Source organism: Muntiacus reevesi, chromosome 16, assembly GCF_963930625.1.
Source record: "Muntiacus reevesi chromosome 16, mMunRee1.1, whole genome shotgun sequence".
NCBI lineage: Eukaryota > Metazoa > Chordata > Mammalia > Artiodactyla > Cervidae > Muntiacus > Muntiacus reevesi.
This window is the reverse complement of record NC_089264.1, coordinates 54,294,521-54,320,066: the sequence shown is the minus strand read 5'-3', so window position 1 is coordinate 54,320,066 and position 25,546 is coordinate 54,294,521. Positions and strand designations below refer to the sequence as shown.

The window sequence follows — 25,546 nt, the reverse complement described above, 5'->3', positions numbered from 1 at the left end:
TAATTTTCCTGAAGAGATCTCTAGTCTTTCCCGTTCTATTGTTTTCCTCAATTTTTTGCACTGATCACTGAGGAAGGCTTTCTTATCTCTGCTTGCTCTTCTTTGGAACTCTGCATTCAAATCTTTCCTTTTCTCCTTTGCCTTTTGCTTTTCCAGTGCTTGTTAGGAGTAGATAAAGTTGCCATGAGGAAGTTTGTTTTAGCTCTTTTAAGGTTTTAGAAAAGATTTCTAAGTTAATTTCATAGAATTTTATTACCGAGAAGAATTTTAGAACTTATTTGCCACAACTTTTTCACTTTTTTTGGTCCAGTAGACAATTGAGCTGTCTCTCTCCCTCTCACTGATGCAATGGACATGAACTTGGGCAGAATCTGGGAGACGGTGAGGGACAGGGAGGCCTGGCAGGCTGCAGTCCATGGAGGCACAAAGAGTCAGACATGACTTGGCAACTGAACAACAATAGGCAGTTGAGGTCTAGAGGGATCAGCAGTTCCTCCAACGTCACAAGTTGAGTGTAAACCAGTTAGCGATTAGGCCTTTTGATTCCCCTTTTAGCTCACTATTGAATCCTGTGCCTGATACGTTGCTGGTATTCTGCAAATATTTGATGGAGGAAAGAAAGAAAAAGAAAAAATGAATGAATGACTCTATCTCTCATCCCTTTGGTTTTGGACCATTTTGTACCCCAAATTAAGAACAAGTCAAAAGAGATTGTCTCGTGCTTTGTAGTTGGGCATGGAGATGGGGAAAGCAAAATTTCTAGTTCTGCCACAAACACATCAGAAAAATGACCCCATTTCTTTTTCATTTTCCTTTTTCTCAAGGGAGAAATCATTCAGCAGAGATGTGTCTGCTGGGAGGGCCAGGTTCTGAAGTCAGCCACAGGATGAAAATTACAGATAAGGAAAACTTACCTAGAGGTTATCTTAGGGAGGTACCATGCTGGAACTGGTGGACTATTTCTCTGCCAGTTTTCCCTCTGTCTTTGGAGCAGACAGCTATTTTCTAGATTGAGTACCAGTGAAACAGTTAGCTTAAGTTTTGGGGTCATATATATTAAAACTATGTCTTTTAAGCAAAAGACTGCAGAGGGAAGGATCTGTAGGCATGGAGACAAACCTAGGGCAAGACATATATGCTGGTGGTTCTGTCTCATGTTCACTCTGGGGCATATGCTTTTTAAGATCAATTCTCTCTCTCTCTCTCTCGCATATAATCCAATATGTGTAAATTTAACGTATGTAAGATTTCACGCCACCATTCTATCTAGTACACTGGAAGAGCTGAATTAAACACTGACCCAGTATCTAGAATTAAGATCCACATTAAAAGTATTTCTTTTATCTCGTAGAACATCTTAGATAAAGATGAGATGGCTAAACTCTAGAATTAGATAATTTTGCTGACTGTGCTATAAGTTATTATTACTTTTTTTCTTTTTTCTTTTGCTGTGGAGGCTTAAAAAGGAATTTTTGGTATGGATATGCCTGGGAAAAGGAAAATATATTATATGATGACTGAATTCAGAGGAATTTAAATGCAAAAGGCAATCAGCTTCTGCCACTCTTGCCCTCTTCCCCCATCTCTGAAAAAAGCAAAACAAAATCCCTGGTTTGCTCAGTGTCCCTCTTTAAGACTTGGTTCAGACATCCAAGCTTTCTATCTTCAATAGGCCGTTTGTTGCTTTTTTTGCATCTCTCTCTCACTTCCTACTCATCTCTACTCTTAAATCTCCATTCCCATTCTTTTTTATGCTGCAGCTTCACCATGGACACAGACCATAGTATCAAGGAGGCTTTTGTGAGAATTTCTTAAACTTACTAAAAAGTAATCAACTCTTGCAGACATTACAAAGGAGGCCTTTGGACAGAGACACCTAGCTGATTTCCTGGAACAATACCTGGGGAATTACTTTTTGGCTCCAAGAGGATAATATTTTAAGTTGTTATATATTTGCTGATCTTGGGGGGAATGATTGGAACCATCCAGCATGCACAGGAAGCTTGGGCTCTTGGCCCAGTTGGCTCAGTCTAAATATTTGGAGGATGAATATTTGAAAATGCATTTAAACATTTAAAGCATTTTATTTGTTTTTCTAATAAGTTGCATTGTTAGTGCAATACACTTCTGAAGCAGGATTCTCTCTGCGGGAGGCATGAACCTCCTGGACAAGCCCAGGCTCGAGCTTCACCTTAGGCCTTGGTGTGAAGCCAGAGATGTGCATGTCCATTGCTTAATGTCCACAACCCATGAAGTGGGTTATTATTATAATCACTCACCCTCAACGCCTGTGTTCTAAAGTCATGCTAAGGGTCTGACCCAACTCTGCACTGAAGCCAGGAATGGAACTTCTCACATACACACACACAGACACGTACAGACACACACATAGACCCAGACAGACAGACAGACAGACAGACAGATACACACACACACTCCATTTTTCAAACCATTTGCTGCAGAGTTTCCCTGCAGTGGTGCAGTAGCTTTATTACTATTGCCAACTTTCGACTCTACACTTCGAGCATCTGTGGTCAGTTTTCCTCTCCCACCCACTAGAGCATATCTTTGGACTGGTATGTGCTTAGAGAATTTAAACTAATACAACTGCATTAGATTATGTAAAACGTAATTAGGAAAGCAAATTTGCTGTAAAAGCAGCCTATGTGTTTATAGACCTTGGAACCAATTATAAGCAACTAGGGGATTTTCCATGTTCTTTAGACCCACAGGTATGTCCAAGGACCTCAATTATAGCAACCATTTGCCTATCTCAATCGAATGATCTAGATAATTGCCAAATATCTGCTTTGCTATGCCATCGCGCCCTAGACTCTCACTGTCTCGGTGGAATGGGAGTGAGTGTCAGCTTCACTTCTGAAGTTTGAAGTAGAAAGGGCTGGGGAGGCCTGATGGGGTGGGGTAGCCTGGGTGTGCACCCGACCTGTAATCACCGTGGTAGGGTGTCTTAGACGACCAGATAATAACCCTCTCAATAGAATTGGGGATGCAGTAGCAACAGTAAAAATTATATTAAACTGGGCCTGATGCCCAGACTAGCAGCCTCAGATAAACAAAGGGTAAGAAAAACATTTCAAGAGGGACTAGCTTGTGAATCAAGGGAGCTAAAACAGACCAGAGAGGTGCTCACTCGAGGAGCTTTTACCTCCTTGCAAAAGCTCTGCCCAAACTAATTAAAATGCCCAATCTAATTAGAGATCTAACCATAAGCCCCCTGGCGGCCCCTCACTGCACCCTCTCCCATTGCTAAGATGCTAATAGGGTCTCCTGGCTGAAAAATTATTGAACCGGTGAGTTTGTGAGCGCATACATATAATCCCCCGCCTACTGAGTTGGAGCAAAGATGCTGGTGATTTGTACAGTGGTGGTGGTGTCTCCCTCAGCAATGATGTATGACGTGAATTAATGCAGAGCGGCCATCTGCTGTTGAGGAGGGTGATAGAATCTGTTCCTCGGTGGCAGACGGCTCCGCGGCACCGGCCAGCTGGCTCAGGGTGGACGAAGTTGGACCGGGAAGCGATGCCCCAGCAACCCTCTGGGGAAGTAACTCCAGGGCCTTCCCCTCATGTGCCTGTATTGGTCCCCACTGGCTTCATGCGTTCACACGCATCACAGAGTGGATACAACACAATCCACTTTGGAATGTGGGGAAGAAAGACGCACATGCCCTCCACTAAGGTTGAAAGTTGCTGGTCTCGAGCATGAGACGTGCCCTTGAGTTTCATGGTGGTTGTTGTTCAGTCACTAAGTTATATCCGACTCTTTGTGACCCCATGATCTGCAGCATGCCAGGCTTCCCTGTCCTTCACTATCTTCCGGAACTTGCTCAAACTCATGTCCATTGAGGCAGTGATGCCATCCAACCATCTCATCCTCTGTCATCCCCTTCTCCTCCTGCCTTCAATCTTTCCCAGCATCAGAGTCTTTTCTAATGAGTCGGCTCCTGGCATCAGGTGGCCAAAGTATTAGCGCTTCAGCTTCAGTTCTTCCAATGAATATTCAGGACTGATTTCCTTTAGGATGGACTGGTTGGATCTCCTTGCAGTCCAAGGGACTCTCAAGAGTCTTCTCCAACACCACAGTTCAAAAGCATCAATTCTTTGGCGCTCAGCCTTCTTCATGGTCCAGCTTCTTTAAGAACAAAAAGAGGAAAACTGATAAAGCATATGGCTCTTGTTATCTGGGAAAAGAAAGTCCGTTTCTTAGAAGAAATAAACTTTTTCTTACTTTTTCACATTTGACTTCATAAAGAGGAGAAACCGAATTTCTCAGGGTGTTTATTACAAAAACGTCAAATTGATAGTGTGCTTGGTCTATGGACAGAGATAGGACCTGACCGTGGGCCTCCAGTGACTAATGAAAAATAGGTAGCCCTCTGCAGTTCCCTAACAGGATCATGATTTTTACCTTTTGCTCTTTGCACATCTGTATATTTTCTAAAATTTCTACTGTGAACATGCATAGTACTTCCTTTTTTTAAAAAGCTTTTATTTATTTATTATTTATTTTTGACCGTGCTGGGTCTTCGTTGCCATGTGGGCTTTTCTCTAATTGGGGCAAGCCGGGGCAACTCTCTAGTTGCAGTGCATGGGTTTCTCTTCGTGGTGGCTTCTCTTGTTGCAGGGCAGGAGCTCTAGGGCGAGCACGCTCCAATAGTTGCAGCTCCCAGGCTCTAGAGCACAAGCTCAGTAGTTGTGGTATACGGGTTTAATTGCTCCACAGCATGTGGGATCTTTCTGGATTAGGGATCCGATGGTGTCTCCTGCATTGGCAGGCGGATTCTTTACCACTGAGCCACCAGAGAAGCCCCGACAAGACATTCTCATGCAGATGACCTGGTTCTGAGTCTGCTTGACCTGAGATCCATTCCTCACCCTTCCTTCCGGGGGTATATTCAGGGGGCCTAGCCCTTCAGACCGACGTTCTCAGGCCCCATGTCAGCCGGCTCCCAACTGGGTTTGGTCCATGAAGGCTCTGGTGGGGGTTTGGAGAACAGAAGGGAGGGAGAAGTCAGGGTATTTCTCTCTCCCTCTCAGTACTGGGTGATATCTCTGGTAGCTGCTGCCTCTTTTCCTTGGCTCCAGCTCTCACAGGAAACCTGCCATAGTTCCCGTTTCCGCTGGGTAGTTCCAGGCCCAGGGCTTGGGTAGCATCGCCTCCTCCCTTTGTCGCTCCAGCCTGGGAGTGGCGGCGACTTCCTGCCACGGCTAGTCTCAGGATTGCCTCAGCGTCCCTTGTTTGGCTTTTAAGTTCTTTTCATCTCAGTGCATGAGACTTCCTCTGTTTTAAATATTCAGAGTGGTTTCTGTCTTCCTGGTTGCGCACTGACACCAAGAAACAGAAAGGTGTTTGAAACACAAATGAATGGGGCAAGAGAACTCAGAGGACCACAAATTGGAGAAATAAGCAAAGAAGCAAAAGACGGCAGATCATGGCAGCAGACACAGGGCGAGGTCCAGTCTTGGTGTGCACCAGCTGGAAGGGACTTCCGGTCATGTGAGGGCCTTTTTAGGCACATTCACACACACAGATTAAAACTTCACTTTAGAGTTACCAGCTCCTGAAGTGAAGGATAACAATATGTCTGTTTAGAGAAGAAACAACCCCACCCCAAACCCCAATAGGATTTGGAGTCCTAAGTCTTTCGAGTCCCATAGAAGCCAAGTCCTGGCTTGGGTGGACTCTGCAGCCTCCGTTCCACCCTTCCCGAGTGGCATAGAAGCCATGGCATTTGGGGAGGACTGATCCAACCTCCAACCTCTGGGCTGTGGCCTTGATTGACATGGTCACTGGTTCCTGTACTCCAGGCCTGAGCCAGTCAGTACATGGCAGCCCCTTGGCCACCGGTGCAGTAGAAGTGAAGCCTGGATCCCACGTTTGATGACTGGAGAGAGAAAACGCCTTTCTCCTTCCAGGTAGTGTTGTGGGCCCTGACACTGTTCCAGCATTTGGCTACTAAATGGAAAAAGAACCTGAGAATAGAGCTGATGCAAGAAGAAGGATAAATTCAAGATAACCAAAATAAAACAGCTGGATTTCTGATCAAACGGTGCCCAAAGCCCACTGTACCACTGAACTTTTCCATCACAGAGTTTCTATATTCTATTTACTGTTTAGTACATTTTGATTTGCGTTTTCTGTTACTTGCAACCAAAATCATGTGGTTCAGTGGTTAGGACTCTGCACGTTCACTGTTGAGGGCCTGGGTTAAATCCCTGGTTGCAGAATTAAGATCCCGCAAGTCTCACAGTGCTCCTCCCTCCAAACAAAACAAAACAAAAACAGGCTGGTTGCGACACAGAAATGTTGTCTCGTTGGCTGTGTGGCCTTGGGCTAGTCACTGAATCTTTCTGACATCACTTCCCTCATCTATGAAATGGAACTCTCAAGACAATTTATCTTAAGGAATTTTTGTGAGGATCTAATGAGCTGATAAATGAGAAGGTGCTTTGTAAATTGCAAGCAGTTATTTGAATCTTCTTATCACACATATAATTTATTTCAATTGTTAATGCAGTTCTATATCTCTCCTACATATAAAAAATCAATTTTATCAAGCATAAAGTTCTATAATACCTACCTCATTGCTATATTGTGAGTGTTCACCAAGATTAATCAGTAATAGCTATTATTTCACTCTGGTGATGGTTTAGTCACTAAGTTATGTCTAATTATTGCAACCCCATGGACTGTAGCCCACCAGGCTGGCTCCTCCGTCCGTGGGATTTCCCAGGCAAGAATACTGGAGTGGGTTGCCATTTCCTTCTCCAGGGGGTTCTTCCTGACCCAGGGATCAAACCCAGGTCTCCTGCATTGCAAACAGATTCTTTGACTGAGCCACCAAGGGTTTCACTCTGTGTAGACCTACATAGCTTACTTTTGAGGTCCTGGGTGACCTATGTAAACTTGAAAGGATTTAACTCAAAACCCACAGCCAGTGGACATGAGTTGAGTAACCCCTCTGCATAACCATGCATCACTCACTCAGAAAATGTGTGGTTTCATCGCTCCCCTGGAGCAGCCGTGAAAGTGGGTATGTGACATTCCTCTTACGGAGTGAAAGTTCAGGCACATCCGAAAAGGACCAGCTGGTCAGTTCTGCCCTTGCATTTTCTTGGAGTTGCTGCCCTGAGATTGTTTGGTAACCTGAGAGAGTGGTTTAGGCCTGAAACTTTAAAAGGGCTGCAAAATTGAAAGCTTCCAGGGAAACAACACTTAGTGTTTAGATTTTTGTAATAACAAAAGGTTAAGAGTAATTAATTTATCAAGCCTAATTAGATAAGCTGTCTAACGTTTAGGGCAATGAAAATAAAAGTGCAAAAGAAATATGTTTGTTTGTCTTCCAGTAATGGTGTATCTTAGGACAGGACTTGGGATGCGGGCTGTGATGGATCAGGACAGACCCATAATGACTGGAACTGAGAACTTGACCCACCCACCCACAGGGCTGGGACAAGCCCGGAGAACAGGAACTGCAAATTCAGACTTGATTTTTCTCACCAAGTGCTGTGAATACCACCTCCCAATTTGACCTCACGTCTCCCCCCTCTCTGTCTGCCTCGTCACCGAGCTGGGTTAAGTGCTCATCACCTGGGATAGTCTCTCTGCCCCCAGCTTCAAACCCCTCAAGTTGCCCTCAGCTCACCTCTATTCATCCTCCACCCTGCTATAGGAGCCTTCTTTTAAAATTACACTATGTTGCCCCACCCCCTTCCTCTCTTAAAGCTTTTCACTGGCTCCCTATGGGCTGATCCTATAAAACCCAGAGCCCTTGGCATGTTAAGGAATTGTGGGATCTGACTCCTCTTAACAATCAGTCCAGCTTCTTTCCTTCCTACCTCCCTTTCCACCCCACCACCCCCCAACTCCCCCAAGTTCCTTCCGAACTGAATCAGAGACCTGGGACACAGCTCTTCAAGGCTGTGGTTATCAGGGTTTGACGGTCGTAAAAATTACTTGATCCTGTTTAAAACACAAATTCCTGGGCTGTATCCTCACATGATTCTGATCCAAGGGGCCTTGTCTACAAATGTGAACTTTCATATGAACTTTGGTAAAGTCAGGTGCGGCTGGGAAGACTTGAAAGTCCAGGCTCAGCTGGGAATGTTGATTCAACACCTACCTGTGGCCCCTGGTGTGGCTGGATTCTGAGAGGGACCCTCTGGAGATGGAACTCTGGAGAGTAAGTGCTTCAGGCAGAAGCAAGGAGACCTCCCTATCTAACATGCCTTTAGAGGCAGGCAGCATCTCTTAACTACCCTTTCAGTGAGTGGCTAAGGCCAGCACCAAGCCTAGAGAAGTGAATGTACACTTCGCCTCTTATAGGCAAGCTCACTTAAATGCATTTCTAGAAAATGCAATTTGCCACAACTATTAGATGATATTCATAAATGATTGTCATTTTTTTTTTCTTATCCTGTTTTCATGGATTTTTTTTTGAAGTATTTATTGAATTTGTTACAATATTGTTTCTGTTTTTTACGTTTTGGTTTTTTGGCCACAAGGCGTGTGGGTTCTCAGCTCCCCAACAAGGGACTGAACCTGCACCCCCTACATTGGAAGGTGAAGTCTTAACCACTGAACCTCCAGGGAACTCCCTTGGATTTATTTTTTAAAAAGTCCTTGATATATTAGAGAGTCATGCTAAGTATTCATGAGGGAGATGATACATTTGATATTTGCTTTAAAATCCTACAAAAAACTCCCTGCAATCATAATTACTCATGTTTACATAATTGTCATTGTTTAGCCACTAAGTCATGTCCAACAGTTTTTGCAACTCCATGGGTTATAGGCCGCCAGGCTGCTCTGTCCATGGGATTTTTTCCCAGGCAAGAATAACTGGAGGGGGTTGCCATTTCCTTCTCCAGGGGATCTTCCTGACGAGGAACTGAACACACATCTCCTGTATCCGCAGGCAGATTCTTTACCACTGAGCTGCTAGGGAAACTCTTGTTTACATAGTCTGATAACTTAAATGTGTGGTAACTTATAATTTCTGAACATTTATGTATAGAGCATTTTCAACTTTTTGATATTAAGCATATTGACTGGGATAAATATCTTGGTTTCAATATTTAGTCTCAATTTTATTTCCTTAATATAGACTCTAAAGCTACCCATGGTATTGTGAAAGAGCATGACCTATAAAAATGACTCTTGATATATTGCCAGATTTATCTTCAAAGGATTTGTGTTCACTTATGGTTTTCCTCCTCATCCCCAGAATGCAGGAGTATCAGGTCTTAGGTAGTATCTCAATAACTCGCCTATGATCTTTCCAAATGAACTTCAGAATAATCTAACTAAGTGAAAATAAAGAGAAAGAGGGAGGGAGAAGGGAAGAAAAAGAAAGCTTAGAGAATTCCTATTAGGATTTTCTTTGGGTTAAAAAAATCCTGTGGTGTTTAAAAATCTCATACATGATGCATGAATACTCACTTCCTTAAGAAATCAAATCAGAACTGTATGGAGAGGTAAACATTTTAAATCTCCTTTCATTTCCATTTACCTCCTCTCTCTAAATTGCATTTCCCTCCAGAGATAAAATTTTTAATGCCTATCATATCAGGCATAAAATCATATTTATATATGCAGGCACATTTACTTATTGTTAGATTGATTTTTTGTTTCTTGCTTTTATTTTATTCATACTATCTCTATTCCTTTAATAATTATTCTTAAAAACCTAGTACATTTATTTATACATCGTATTCATTCAATGTCTAAAGTTAAACCATAGTTGTGTCCTTGCTAAATAATAAGACACATGTCGTAGAAAGTTCTTACTTCTCCCTTCTCTTCATTTCCTACCATAAAGAAATCATCTAGGGTTTTAATTCCAGATTTCATTAATTTATTTACATTGTGTATCAGAACTATTTAAACTTAAGTACCCATCTTCCTACACAAGGTTTATATATATATGTATATTATATATATAGATCCCACAACTAAGACCCAGAGCAGCTAATAGCTGCTCTGGGTCTTAGTTGTGGGATCTTAAGTTGTGGCATGTGGGATGTAGTTCCCTGATCAGGGGTTGAACCCCCGGCCCCTGGCATCAGGAGCTCAAAGTCTTAGCCACTGGACCACCAGGGAAGTTATTATACAGGGTTTTTTGTGCCCCATTTTTTTTTTCTTCCTTACAAGTCTCCTTTGTCTGAAATATGTTCTCAAGTCATTCTTTCAGAAAGGAGCTGAGCATGTTATACTTTCACATTCAAGAAAATCTCTGTTTTTTTCCCTCCATTTGAATACTGGCTGATGGGGTATATAATTTTAGATTAAAATTCTTTTGTCTGAGAATTTTGAGGATTTGTTCGATTTTCTTCCCATCATACAGTGTTGTTGACAAGAAGGCTATTACCAGTCAATTTTTTAATTGTTGTTGCTTAAAACAAGTGATTTCCCCTCTCTGTAATCTTCCCAGCTCTATTTTCATGGTGTAAAGCATGAATCTCAAAGTGAGTGCCTCCTTACATCTCTGCCCTCGGCCCACCACTGAAGCCAGGCACTGCATGTATGTTCTCTAGAAATAATGGAAAACAAGACAGACTGGGTCTCTGTCTGCATAGAGAATGTATTTGAGGGTTGGGGTTGTGGAAGACAAGACTGTAAGCAAATGCATAAACAAAGTAATTGATGTGAAAAGAAGGAAAGGAACATGTTGTAAATGAGAACAAGGGATTGGTGTATAGCTTCTTAAGATGAGGGAACATTTAGGAACATACAGAATTTTTAAAAAAACTGTATTTGATGGGTCTTTTTAATTTGAAGACTTGTGATTCACTTCAGCTCTGGGAATTCTCATTTTTGTTCAAAAAACTTCCAGTTTTGCTACCATATGCCTTTATTCTATTTAGGACTTTGGTGGGGGGGCAACTTTAAAAAAAATATTAATTTATTTGGCTGTGCAGAGTCTTAGTTACAGCATGTGAGATCTTTTACTTGTGGCATGTGGGATCTAGTTCTCTGACAAGGGATTGAGTCCAAGCCTCCTGCATTGGAAGTGTGGAGTCTTAGACATTGGACCACTGGGAAAGTGAAAGTGTAAGTCACTCAGCTGTGTCGGACTTTTTGCGACCCCATGGACTATGCAGTCCATGGAATTCTCCAGGCCAGAGTACTGGAGTGGGTAGCTGTTCCCTTCTCTGGGGCATCTTCCCAACCCAGGGATTGAACTTAGGTCTCCCACACTGCAGGTGGATTCTTTACCAGCTGAGCCACTAGGGACGCCTGGACCACTGGGAGGTCCCTGTTAATACAGTTGGCTGTCCTTTTTTTGGTCTACAACGGCATATCTATCAGGGTTTTTCATTGTACCCTCTGTCTCAAGTTCTCTTTCCGTCTTCAACCTTTCTTTCACCATGCTACACTTTGGCCATTTTTTCTTATGTATCTTTTAGTTCACGAATTCTTTACTGCTTTGTCTCATCTGCTGTTAAACTTGTTTTAAGAACGAAAGCTCTTAATTTTGGCCATTGCATTTTCAGTTCTAGAACTTCTATTTGATCGCTTTTCAAAGCTGTAGTGTCACTGTTATAGTTTACAGACCTTTGCCAACATTTTAAAGCTTATCTTTTATCTCCTTGAACATAGTAAGCATTGTTGTTTCAGAATCGATGCCGTGTCTATGAGAATGTGGAGTATCTCTGGGCCTGTTTCTGTTGCCTCTTATTTCTGTTGGTTCTCACTCATGGTGTTTTGTCTTTTTTGTGTGTCTAGTTATTCTTAATTGTGTCCCAAACATCTTATTCTAAAAACTTGTAGAAATAATTTGAGAACTGAGATGACATTTTCTTTTTACTATAAGACAAGTTTTATTTTTGTATACATGAATGTATCAGCAGTCTGGGATCACCACAATCCAAGTATGCATTGACTGATATTTTTTAGCCTCTGAATGTTGTAAAACTGAGCTGCAGTCAGTGTGATGGCTGGTTTGCTTCCAGTTTACCTTTACACGTAGTGTGCAGGTCTTCAGGGTCCCACTTCAAAGTAGTGGGAGAGCATAAATTTTATCAGAGAACTGAGCTGACCTTGTTTTTTTATTTTTATTCCTCGTCTCTGAGAGGCTGTCAGCAGTGGATGTGTCTTCCCAGCCTTTTCTTCAAGATTGGCACATGTCCCCTCCATAAAAGCGATTTGAGTGCCAGAATCACTTTCCTGGCTTCATTTCTTTTCCCAGATCTTGTTTCTTAAAGTAGAAGTCTTTCTTTCTCTGGTAAACTGAAAGACAGTTTTCTTTGCTGAAAGGAGAATAAATTCTCCCTATGTAACCTCTCTATGAAATGAGAACTCCTCTTGCATTGTAAGCAAAGGCTTCCAAACCAGGTAATTAAGAGAATCACTAGAGGAACTTTTAAAATGGCCCAACTCTGGGATGTGTATATGTCACCGAGTGAAGACTCTCTCAGAATCTGTGACCACAAATGATTTTAAGGTGATTTACAGATCCCTAATATCCATAGATCTCCTGGAGAAGGGAATGGCAACCCACTCCAGTATTCTTGCCTGGAGAATCCCATGGACAGAGGAGCCTGGTAGGCTACAGTCATGGGGTTGCAAAGAGTTGGACATGACTGAGTGACTTCACTTTCACTAATGTCCATAGATACTTTTTCCTCAGAAGCCACCTGTGCTTAGATACTCTTTTTTACAGAGCTCTTTTCCTATTAACAGCTACCTGGGTGGACATTGAAACCAATCAGAGTTCTCAGTCCTCCTGGTATTCAAAGTTTTTATCTGTCTATGAAACTGAATCAAAGACAATCAGAATCCTACCTGGGATTTTTTTTAAAGGGCCATCAGAAAAGATTTGTACCTTCTGGACTATGATTACTGAGGTGGGATGGATGTGAGTCTGGCATTGCTAGTGGTCATTTTTCTTTCTCTACAGCAAATCTGTTTAAGAAAAGAAGAAAGGAAGAGAGAGAAATAGACTGCTGACTACATAAAACGTCTACATCTTGTGCTGGATGCCAGTTGCATCCCTGGACTCTGTAGTTAACAATACATCCCTTTTCTTCTGCTTCAGCTAGTTTGAGTTGGGTTTGTATCACTGGCAAACAATGACTGCTCTCTCTCCATTCCAAGGAGACTGGTGTGAATAGACAGGTTGCCAAGACAAGAACTTGGGTCCAGGGAAAGAAGGCAGGTGCTTAGCTATGATACCAGGAACATCTGGGATAGGACCAGAAGCAAAAGATTGAACTGGGAGGATATAAAATAAAGTCAGTGCATAGATCCATCATCTCTGTCCTGTACTCATAAAAGACATCACTAATTGATCACAGCATTCTTTCTACCAAGTCAGGATGTCATCGCAATCCTACTTTTAATTTAATTGCCTGAGCTTCAGGCAACAACTATTACTGATTTGAATTTAATGCTTGGTGACTGAGATTGTCCAAGAACTAGGCTTGAGCTTGGAGATTAATGTAATTTTAGTTGGGATTTCTTTCTTGTGGATACTTTCAGAGTATGCCTGGTCAATTATTATTATTAAAAATACTATGAATATGTATGATGATAAATTATTGAGCTTTCTTTTTATATGTTTTAAATATTCTACATGTAACTATAAATATGGGCTTCACCAGATGGTAAAGAATCTGCCTGCAATGCAGGAAACCAGGGTTCAATCCCTGGGTTGGGAAGACCCCCTGGAGAAGGGAATGGCAACCCACTCCAATATTCTTGCCCGGAAAATCCTGTGGTCAGAGGAGTGGGCAGGATACAGTCTATGGGGTCAAAAAGAGTCGGACACAACTGAGTGACTAACACGCTCAGAACTATAAATCTGGTTCCTGAATCCATGCCTTCCCACTGGTATCTTTGTTTCTTTTAGTTGTTCTAGAGAAATGATATTTTCAGTTGGTTTTGAAAGTTGTCAAGCCCTGATGGTTTTGGAATTGTCTCTGTCCTTTACAGAGAAAGCCCAGGAGATCTTGACGCTGACACAATGGTACATCACTTGGCAGTTACAGATTTTCTTCCTGCAGTGGCATAATGCTTCCGTTTGCTAGCCACCTTAATTTCCTGCCCTTATCAACTTGAAAATCAATGATAATTTTCTATTATGTGGGTTTTCATTGAATCTTTTATGTTTAAATTCAACCATTTCTCCATAACCAAGCAAACAAGATGTCCTACTCAACGGATTCAATTGCAATTGCTAACTGTGGTGCTGGAAAAGACTCTTGAGAGTTCCTTGGACAGCAAGGAGATTAAATCAGTCCATCCTAAAGGAAACCAACCCAGAATATTCATTGGAAGAACTGATGATGAAACTGAAGTTCCAATACTTTGGCCACCTGATGGGAACAGCCAACTCATTGGAAAAGACCCTGATGCTGGGAAAGGTTGAGAGCAAGAGGAGAATTCTCGGGGCAACAGAGGATGAGATGCTTGAATAGCATTACTGACTCAATGCACATGAGTTTGAGCAAACTCCAGGAGATAGGGAAGGACAGGGAAACCTGGTGTGTGTCAGTTCATAGGGTCACAAAGAGCTGGGTTTGACAGCCACTGAACAACAACAAGAGCATTTGTCACAGAGTTCCATCGGCTTGAGCAAAAAGTCAGTACAGCCAAATATCACTCAAGACTCTACCTATTTCTAACCCTTCTTAAAATTTATTAAATATTACAGAAGAACTGTCAACTGTGTTATTGTAGAAATAGTAGCTTTTTGTCTCTGGATTACAACTGACAAATAGATTAAATTTAAGATGGCTTAGGTAGCTTTTTTGTCTCTAGATTACAACTGACTGATAGATTAAATTTAAGATGGCTTAGGACAAAATATAAAAAATCATTCAATACTTTAAAAAAATGTTAGTACATCAAAAGGATCTACATAATATGTTCAATGACCAGGTTGAAAGTACATTCACTTTGGCTAATTATAGTAGTTACTATGACTCATTATCACCAACCTCAGCTTTAATAGCTAACATTTATTTAGCATTTACTTGTGCTAGACACTCTACCAAGTGCTTTACTTGAATTATTATATTTAATTCTCACATAAGAAGTATATACTTTTATTCTGTGCTTGAGATATGGAGAGTTTGGGTAATTTACCCAGTGTTACAAATGTTAATTAATTAATACACAACTGCATTCAAACCTAGATTTGTATGAGTGTGGAGGCTATGAATAAAATGTGACTATGAAAACTTGCATATATATTCTTTAGGATCAGACACAAGTAATAGAAAAACTCAAAATGACAGCAGGTTAGTTTATCCATTTCCCTTGTGTTGAAGGGGTCTGGAGAAAGTCCAGACCTCATAAGGCATTCCATGGTGTATGGGACTTAAGCTTATCTGTTGCTCTGCCAATGTGTGACTTCTATTCCTGAAATCACCTTGTGGATCAAAATGGCTGCTGGAGCACCAGTCATCATATCTGCATTCTAGAAAGTAGGAATTCACACATGAATTGTATTTCCTGTTTTTGCTTTGAAGTTAGTCATAGGGTCACACCTAGCTTCAAGGAAGTCTAGGAAATATAGTCTCCATTCTGGGCAGCCATGTGTCCAGCTAGAAGTCAGGAAGAAGAAAGAATAAATATGGAGAGTAGCTTAATTAACAGCTTTTATAACATCATATTTTCAGCTGCTTTCTCATAATTCATGTGAATACAGTAACTTTATATTTTTGCATTCAATACTATTCAGATTATTTTTAAAAATCAAGAACTTCATTAAACTTATGCTTATTATTATGCATTTAGACATTTCACACAACAAATTAAAATTCTGAATCTAACGTGACATGAAGCAAAACTTGACATTATCATTTGTCTACTACACAGGAGTCAATGTTGCCTTGAATACAAACATGAGAAGGAGTTCTATTATTGAGGAATATATATATATATTTAATTTTATATTGAAGTATAGTTGATTTACAATGGGTTAGTTTCTGGTGGACAGCAAAGTTATATATATATATATATGAATACATATATATCTACAATACATACATATATATGTATATGCATACATATGCATATATATTCATATTCTTTTCCATAATGTTTTATTACAGGATATTGAATCTAGTTCCCTGTGCTATATAGTAAAACCTTGTTGTTTATCTAGTTTATATACAGTAGTTTGTGTCTGCTAATCCCAAGCTCCTTATTTATTCCTCCCCCACCCTCTTTCCTCTTTGGTAACCATAAGTTCGTTTTCTGTGTGTGTGAGTATGTTTCTATTTCACAAATAAGTTCATTTGTGTTATGTTTTAGACTCCAGATGGAAGTGCTGTCATACGGCATTTGTCTCTCTCTTATTTCACTTAAAGTGGTCATCTCCAGGTCCATCCATGTTGCTGGGATGGCGTCATTTCATTCGTTTCTATGGCTGAGTAGTGCTCCGTTGTGTGTATACACTACATCTTCTTTAGCCATTCATCTGTCAGTGGACATTAGGTTGCTTCCATATCTTGGCTATTGTAAATAGAGCTGCTAAGAGCCTTGAAGTGCATGTATCTTCTTGAATTAGAGTTTTGTCTGAACATATGCCTAGGAGTGGGACTGCTGGATCATATTGCAACTCTATTTTTCGTTTTTAAGGAACCTCCACACTATTCTCCATAGAGAACATGTGCCAACGGTGTAGGAGGTTCCCTTTTCTACAGTGGAATATTTTAACCAGCATTCTTTCATGCTCTGTCTGTAATTTTTTTTTTCCTGCTTAACCATCACTAGAAGCCACGAGAGAAAAAAATTTCCTAGTTGTTCGCTCTTTCCTTTATACTGTGCCAAAATCTGAGCTGGAAAGTGTATTACTTTAAACGTTCATTCATTCAGTAAAAAATTCCAGGTACTGTGCTGGGTGTCTAGTAACAGCAATACTAATATAATTCTGTGCTCTTGTTTACTTGTCAAAGGTTTGACACTCCTGCCATCTGCTTTGATCCACGTATATGGGAATATAAATGTCATAATCAGAGAAGTCCTGGAGCAATGATTGAACATTTTTTTCACTTACTTATTAAGCTCTCACTAGTCTCAGAACTGCTTAGACACAGAGAGAAGAGATCCAATCAATGATAACTCTTCACACTGCTGAGTTCAGAACTAATTCAGAGACAAAATAAAGGGGTAGGGCAGACAAGGATGAAAGCGTCATCTTTATGACTGGTCAAGTTTGTGTTAGGATGTGGCTTAGGTTTGCGACACAGGACCCTCAAGCTCAGTGGGTTTCATACATCGTCTCAGGCAATGCTAGCGATCATTATGGGACCTTGTAACACCTGTGGGATGAAGGAACCAGCCAATAGACTGGACTGAGATTTGCTCTATGTCCTAGAGGAAGGCTGAGGTTATACCAACGGAGTGGAGACATCAAGAGTGAGCAATGTTTCCCTCATCTGTCTCTACCCACAGAGATCAACCTAGAACCATCTGGAAGCACCCCATCATCTATGGAGGAACTGTTTCCTGTCTCTCCAGCTTTTCCCTTCACCATCCTCCAGCTCTTCTGATGGAGGCAGAGGTTTCCTAGAGGTTGAGGTCCTCTTTTCGCCTCCAGGTACATCAACTCTGTAGCTGTCTGTTGGTTTACTGTCTCTGTTGGCTGGCTGACCAGTCTCCTTCTACCATCTTTCTCCCTGATCATCTTTCATTGAGAGGTGGTCACGTGACATTTTCAGTTTGGGATACCCAGGTGCAAGTGTAAGTTGCACTCCCCCAAGTTCTTGGGGGAGGCTGCCATTCCCAACCTACAAGGGCAGAACCTTTCTAAAGGAGAAACTTTTGTGAGGGTGGGCCCTTCATTATTCTTTTATTTCTCTGCTGGGAATGTGAAGATGAGGTCCAGAGGAACAATGAGAAAGCACCTCATAAAAGGATGAAGAAAGGCCCCTTGCTAAGAACGTGGAGCAGAGCTGGAAAGTGCTTGGATCCCTGATGACACTGTGAAGTAGCTTTATGAGCTCTGGACCAGTTATCTCAAAGATCCCCAAATGATGTGTGAGACACATTGTGTACTGTGGTCTGAATGTTCGTGTCCCCACCAAAGTCATGTGTTGAATCCTAACCCCTCAAAGTGAAAGTGAACGTGTTAGTCGCTCAGTCTTGTCTGACTCTTTGCAACCCCATGGGCTGTAGCCTGCCAGGCTCCTCTGTCCATGGGATTTTCCAGGCAAGAATACTGGAGTGGGTTGCTGTTTCCTTTTCCAGGGGATCTTCCTGAATCAGGGATCGAATTTGGGTCTCCTGCATTGCAGGCAGACTCTTTACCGTGTGAGCCGTCAGGAAGCCTAGTTCCCCAAGGTGATGGTATTAAGAGATGTGGCCTTTGGGAGGTGATTGGGTCGTGAGGGCAGAACCTTCATGAATAGGATTAGTGCCCTTATAAAAGAGGCCCAGAGAGTTCACTTGCCCCTTCCACCATGTGGACATAGCAAAAGGGACAGCCATCTATCAACTAGGAAGCTTGTTGTCATCAGACACTCTGAATCTTGGACTTTCTAGCCTTCAGAACTATGAGAACTAAATTTCAATTGTTTCGAAGCCACTCAGTCCATGGTGTTTTGCTATAGCATTTCACATGAACTAAGATATTATATATCAGAGCCATAAGAATCCTGAATTTTGCTTTCAGAACCTATACTTGATTTATAAAATATTCTTTTGGAGACAGGTATTTGACTGGATGTGTTCTGACATTGAAGGTAAATATATGCTTTTGGGGTTAAATATTCATTAGCTTTATTCTTTGAAGCATGTATTTATACAGTTGATATGTCAGATGGGGATGGGGATGCATAGGTTGGAGACTGAGAACAATGAAGAACGGACCTCTACATCCAGCATCTCAATACCCCTAATGTCCAAGCCAGACAGGAACCTGGGGAGCTTCTAGTCTAGAGGGTCTCAGACTGTTTCACCAGGTCCTTGGACTTCCTAGAGGTGCCTCCAGGGCCGTCTTGAGGGGATGAGAGGAAGTAGAGTAGACGGACTCTAGCCTTCACCCTGGTTTTACCAGAACAATCTCTACATATATCTGTGCTCTCCACCAGGATTCCTTGTAAAATTCATTCAGGAGGAAAAGGTGGAGAAGGTTTATGTTGTCAAATTCAGTTTAAAGTTGCTTGTTTAGTCAAAATTAAGTTTAAAAACCAACTTAACGTTTCCCAACATCCTTATTTTATAAATAAGGAAGCTGACACCCAGCAAAGTTCAAATGATTTGATCAAGTGGCAGACTACAACTGAGTTCCTTAATATCCTCCCTTCCTGTTAACAGTATATTGCTATTGTGAATTAATGCTCAATTTCCACAAATTGCACAAAAGAGAATTTCCTCCAAAGGTTTGTCTCTGCAGGAGTGAATTTCCTTGGGACATTTCCACGTACAGGAACCTCACATTAGGAAAGCCTTAGCATTGTAAACCCCAGTCATCAAAAGGAAGGATGCAGCCTGAAAATTCAAGATGTAGATGGGCTTCAGATTTGGTTTGATCAGGGCTCTCATCCTGTAATCTTCCATGGCTAACTCAGTCTGAATCCCCACATGACAGATGTCTAAGGGGACAAGAATAAGCAAATCCCAACCTTTGCTCTGAACCATCTATGAGCCAATAACTGCAGCAAGCTGTCTTGGCTGCTCAGGACAATTACCTTGCATTGTTGCCTAATGTTCTCTTGATCTTACCTGTGCTTATTACAGTTTACAAGTATCTCTTTAACTCAATGATCTTACATGATCTAGTGATCAATGTCCTTACTGGTCCATTCTTCCTTTTCGGCTAAAGCGTTACCTGAGCTGTTTTCTTCTTAGTACCTCATGACTCAGAGTTCCACATTGTGTCCCTTTAGTGCCAGTTTCATTTTTTAACATTGTCTAACCTGAAAATTGAGGTGGGATTGCTCAGCTTTTGCAACTTTCACCATTCAAGTGATCTGGAGAGTGGTCTATTCATCTTCCCTAATTGAAGGGGGTGAGTTTGTATTCCCTGTGCACCACTTCATGAATATCCTCTCTGTGGAGATGACTGTGTTGTGTGAGAAGCACAGCAAGCATCACGGTGAGCTGAGGCTGCTCAGGGACACTCATATGACCAGATCTCTCTGGCTTCAAACACTGTGTCTTCAAAGCCCCTTCCCCACTTCCCCAGCCATGAGTAGGGACTTGGGATTGGGGCTGTGGGATATGTCCCAGACTCTGAACTGTCAGGACGTCCTGCAGTTTCTATCTTGTCTGGATTAGCAGCTAATCCATTAAATCAAAATGGCCTGAGTCTTTGTTCCTAAGGATAATGAAAAAGGATAAACCTGGCTTGAGGAAGAGGAATCTTAAAGCATGAGTGAGGGGTGATGAGGGAGGTTGGCTGGGAAAAAGGGATGAGAGTAAGGCTCCACCAAAGGATTTGGGAATGGAAGATCTGGGTTCTTAACAGGGTTCTTGGCTCTGAGGGTATGTAATGGAAGGATAAGAGAGACAGTTGGGGGCTTTGGGGAAACTTTGAGGAATATTTTAGTCAAAACAACACCCAGTTATAATTTCATCTGCAGGGGATTGAACTTCCCAGGTGGTGCTAGTGGTCAAGAACATGCCTGCCAATGTAGGAGACACAAGAGGCGAGAGTTCCATCCCTGGGTTGGGAAGATCCCCTGGAGTAGGAAATGGAATTCACCCCAGCATTCTTGCTTGGAGAACCCAAGGACAGAGGCGACTGGCAGGCTACAGTCCATGGTGTCACAGAGTAGGATGCGACCAAAGCAACTTAGCATGCATGCATGAACTAAACAAACACATCAAAAGAAAAAGATGCCATAAAAGCAACCATTTTTTTAAAGCAATGTCTATGTAACTGTACATTGTATTTGCTGAAATAACAAAAAAAAAAAAAAAAGAAAAAAAGAAAAAGGAAAGAAAAGAAAAGCATTTTGAATACCCAAAGACAGAGAAATAATAAAACAAGATACCAATACTATGAAATATTACATACCCATTGTAAGAAACACATACGATGAGTCTTTAGAACTGTGGTGGCCAATAATGGAGTCATTTACCCACAAGTGGCTATCTACACTTGCATTTAAATGAATTAAAATTAAACAAGATAAGAATTCAGTCCCTCAGTGACGCTAGCTCCACTTCGGATGCTTAAGAGCCACATGTAGCTAGTAGCTACCATTCAGGAGCAGGTATTAGGCATTTTCATTATCACAGAGAGTTCTGTTGGTTGCTCACTTTTTTCAGTGATTCTCTGGAAAGCTGCAAATGTGTTTAATGTGATTGTTCGCAGGGAACAGAAGAAGCATAAGAAGCACATGCACTGATTACGCCAACATAAAAATTATATATATGCCGGACATATATTCATCAGGACAAGGAAGCATGAAAATTATTTCCACAAGGGAAATAAATACACAAGGTGGATTTAGAAGTTACTTTTTAGAATGGTTTAGAGTTGAACTACTAATACATGAAATTATTAAGTACTGTATTAATTTGGGAAGCCAACTGTTCCTGCTCCTCCTGGGCTAGACACTGAGAGTTTGTAGAGGTGGTCTCAGAACGTGGGAGTAAGATTCTTTTGCTAAAAGAGCTCTGCGACGTCATAGAAGTCACTGCAAGTCTCCTGGTTTCTTTGGATAGTTAGTCTCTAAGATCTCTTCCAGCTTACAGGAACAGTTGTATTTGTTTTCCACGAAGGGCATGTATTCAAGGGACCTGTTATGCTAGTTCTTGGGAAGCCATATGAATAGAGAGATGGGGGAAAGTTATCAAGAAGCGGGGACGTTCAGCAGAGTCTGGGGATAGATCTGTAGATCTGTCTGTAGATCTAGTCTGTAGGTCTCAGGGACAAAGGAAGAGATGTAGAAAGGGTTACTCAGTATTGAGAAGCTGGTCATTGACATGATGGGGATTTATAGTCCTACACTAAAGACCTATAAGAAAAATTGCATCTGTTTTTATTAACTGTTAGAGATGACTTTTATCAGAAGCTAAGTGAAACTGCAAACTCAGCTGAGAAAATCCCATTTCTGTCTGGTTCCTCAGAAACTCCACCCCCTCTTTTTCCGGCTGGCTCTCTAGTTACATGTGGTTCACCAAATACTTTCCCATTGCCTCATTAATAACACTCCAGGGCAGGGCAATTCTTCCAATTTTTTCAACAATTTCTCTGATGTCCGATCATAAAATCATACTTCTTGAAAATCACTTATTCTTGAATATTTCCTCTCTGAATTCATTTTACAGTTATATCACTTTGTTTAAATCATTTTATACGTCTTTTTAAAGTAGAAAAGTATGTAGTGTCTCATCCCATTTCCCTCATTATATATTTTTCTATTAAACATCACATGAAGAAATGCTTCTACTAAATAAGTGATGTTATCATCTACCTTTATGAGTTTTGATGCATAACAACTACACATTCACATGTCTTTGAGATGTCTCATATGGTGTGATTTCCTGTTCGTACTTTTATTGTATGTGTGTGTGTGTGTGTGTGTGTGTGTGTGTGTGTGTGTGATCTACACATTCACTGAATAATGAACCACCTACTATATGCCATGCCCTGTGGGAAATGGAAGTTCAAAACACACAGCCCTGTCTGACAAGGAGCTTATAATCATATAGACAAATACTTTGATCCTTTCTGAACAATCTCAAAATTTAAAAAAAACTGGGTCCCCCCAATTTTTTTTTGGCTAGGTAATGTGGCAATTCCCAGACCAGGGATCACCCCTATGTACTCTTGAGTGGAAATGTGGCATCTTAATCACTGGACTGTCAGGGAAGCCCCCGCTCCCCACCAAATGTATTTTAAAGTCAATATTTTGGAACCCCAAAGAATTTTTCTTTACAAAAATTTTACACATTTAGTAGTTTTCAAGTTCAGTCTCCCTCAAATGACTGAATGCATACGGTACTCTGCCTGAGTACAGTAGAAGCTGTATTTAGTATAATTTAATGACCAGTTAATTACTGACATACCATGTGAGGAACTAGAATGCAAAAATGTGTAAGACATATTTCTTGCTTTCCGGCAACCGCTAGCTCGGTAGGAAAGGCAAATCAGTAAACACGTAAGTTCTAACAGGTACAAAGGTGCCAAGCTGGTCTGGGAAACCTCACAGTGAGCACTGATGACCAACCTACCCAGTTCCAAGTTTGATGGACACTGTTGTTTAGGGACAACATAGGCGGCTTGGAACACCTTTTCTACCGACAGAGCTCTGATGGTGGAAGAGGAAGGACCCATTTTTCTTACTCTTCACGCCTGCTGTTGAGGCTGTGGAGAGGCACAAGCTCTGAGGTGGTAGGATCATAGCCCAGAGCGAAGGCTGAATGACCTGTCAAAGCAGGACTTCCTATCAGTGCCAGCGTGCAGGCTCCCTTCCTGTTTTCCCCTCACTCTCCATCAGGAACCAGGAACGACCCCTGGTTTTCTTCCACTGACAGCACCATCGACTCCTTTCCTGGCTCACTGTGCAGCTAAGAGGAGCCTAAGAAACCCGTAGGAACTTCCCACTGTCTTCAGGATAAAATCCAACCTTCCTTCAGGGCTGGTCCTTGTCCACATCTCCATCTTCCCCAAACCACGCCCCATCGTGCTCTCTTTTCTGCAGTCACGCTCCCCTCTCTGCAGTTCCTTCAGCTCTGTGTGCTCCAATCTCTTCTCCAATCTCTTAGTTACACTCCTCCCCTGACCTCACGACTTTCACTCCTGCTCTAGGACAGGAGCCTAGTCATTCACCCATCCTCAGCTTACAGGTCATCTCCTTAAGGAGTTCTTCATTGATCCACCGTGAGGGAGCTTCCAGGTGACCCAGCACCTCCCTGATCTTCATCCTCATCACGCTGCAGGTGATTATTCCTCTCACTCCTTTCTTCCGTGCAGTCCAGAGGGAGGACGCAGACCACGTGTCTGACTCACCGCTGCATTCCATCACCTGGTCCATCATTTGACGGATGCAGGATGGACTTCATGGGCATGCAGCCTGTGGTTGCACCAGTTCCACACTCACAAGGGCGAGTTTAATGCTTGATTAATGGTTGCCATTGCCATCTTGGAAATTCTTAGTAACGCAGAACAAGCGGTCCCCCTTTGAGTTTTGCAGCAGGGCCACACAAATTGTGAGGCTGATCCCATGTGGATAAATAAGTGAATTAATGAATATGTATATCAATCTTCAGAATTTGTTGAACCAAGGCAATTAAGATTTCTGAAGTCCCAACTTCAAACAAGAAAAAATATTTTAGGAAGAAGCTTCAGTGTGTAGTTTAGGTATCTTTATGATCGGTTTTGCTACTTTTTACATATTGTTTGTTAGAGAGGCAGTGCCTGAGAGAAGTACTTCCTTGTTTTGTGAGAAGTATTTTCACTTAAAATTACTTTTTATTCAACCACAACGTTTATGAATTTCCAGAACGGTTTACTCTGTCTTGTGCCTGTTTCATTCTAGTAATTGGAAAAATGAGGTCTAACTTCTTAGAAAAGAAAGACAAGGGGGCTGGAAAATTCTACAAGGAGTGAGTGCTACCTAGATTGTACCTCCTTAGGATGCATGAGCATCTGCAGGAATATCATAATTTGACTAGTAAAAGCACTATTAGAAAAGAATGAATCTCAAAGGAAAAAGATGCAAAGTGGGAACATTCCATTCATAAACTCAAGGATACCATTCAAGAGAAGCAATGTCTGGGATTGCGCTTTCACGGTCTATAAAGGACCTTGTGGTAAACTTAGTGAGGACAGCTGAGGAATCTTCTAGTTCTTTTACTAAGGGCCTTTCTAACCTCCACCACCTTCTCTAGCAACCTGTGACTGCCTTTACTATCTTTGACAGACTGTGGAGGAAGCAGCTCTTTGGAGGAAGGAGGATAGGAATATGGATGCCAGCAGAGAGGGACCTGGAGCTCTTTACCATTTTGAGAAGCTAATTTCTTTCTTAGTCTTGTAGGTCCAGAGACCCAGCTTCAGGTCTGGCGATGCCGATCGCTCTCTGTACGACTTTAATGATTTCTTGCCTCTGTAGTTCTGCTTTCTTGTGTGTAAAGCCAGAAGTGGATTAAGATTTCACATCACCTCCCGCCTGTCTGTCCAGTACCCCCAGTCTCCACTGAAGGCCGTTCCTGTCCCTGGCCCCAGGAGCTTGGAGCTCACCTCCTGATCTTGTACTCTGGGATCTTCATCATCAGGTCTCCATTCGCCACTTCCTGACGCTCTGTCCTTTCTTGGATATTCTGTGGTCTCTGTCTCTGTATCTCACTGAATACTCTCCCTTGATCTCCACACTTTCGTGATGTACCTGCCTAATGCCTATGCATCCTTCAAGAAGTTAAATTCCACCCTGCTCAGAGCTCTCTTCAGTTTCAGCCTCTAGTCCACATTCTACCTTGTCCTGCTCTGATTCCCATATGTTCTCACAGCCGACACTTTCTGCTTCCAGCTCTCATCACACTTTATTGCTGTCTGTTTCCTTCTGGAGTCCCAGAGTTCTTCGAGAACCCAGGTGATGCCTCTTCAACTTGCAGCAGAGTC

General features: G+C 41.8%; 1 long non-coding RNA gene across 1 annotated transcript in view; it reads left to right on the top strand.

Annotated features, from left to right (window-relative positions):
* The window catches only part of LOC136147804 (uncharacterized), a 126,481-nt gene that overhangs the window by 86,813 nt on the left and 14,122 nt on the right, over positions 1-25,546 (top strand). The window contains exon 2 of the long non-coding RNA XR_010659397.1: positions 12,923-13,025. This is a non-coding gene — a long non-coding RNA (uncharacterized lncRNA). The remainder of the gene's footprint in view (positions 1-12,922; positions 13,026-25,546) is intronic.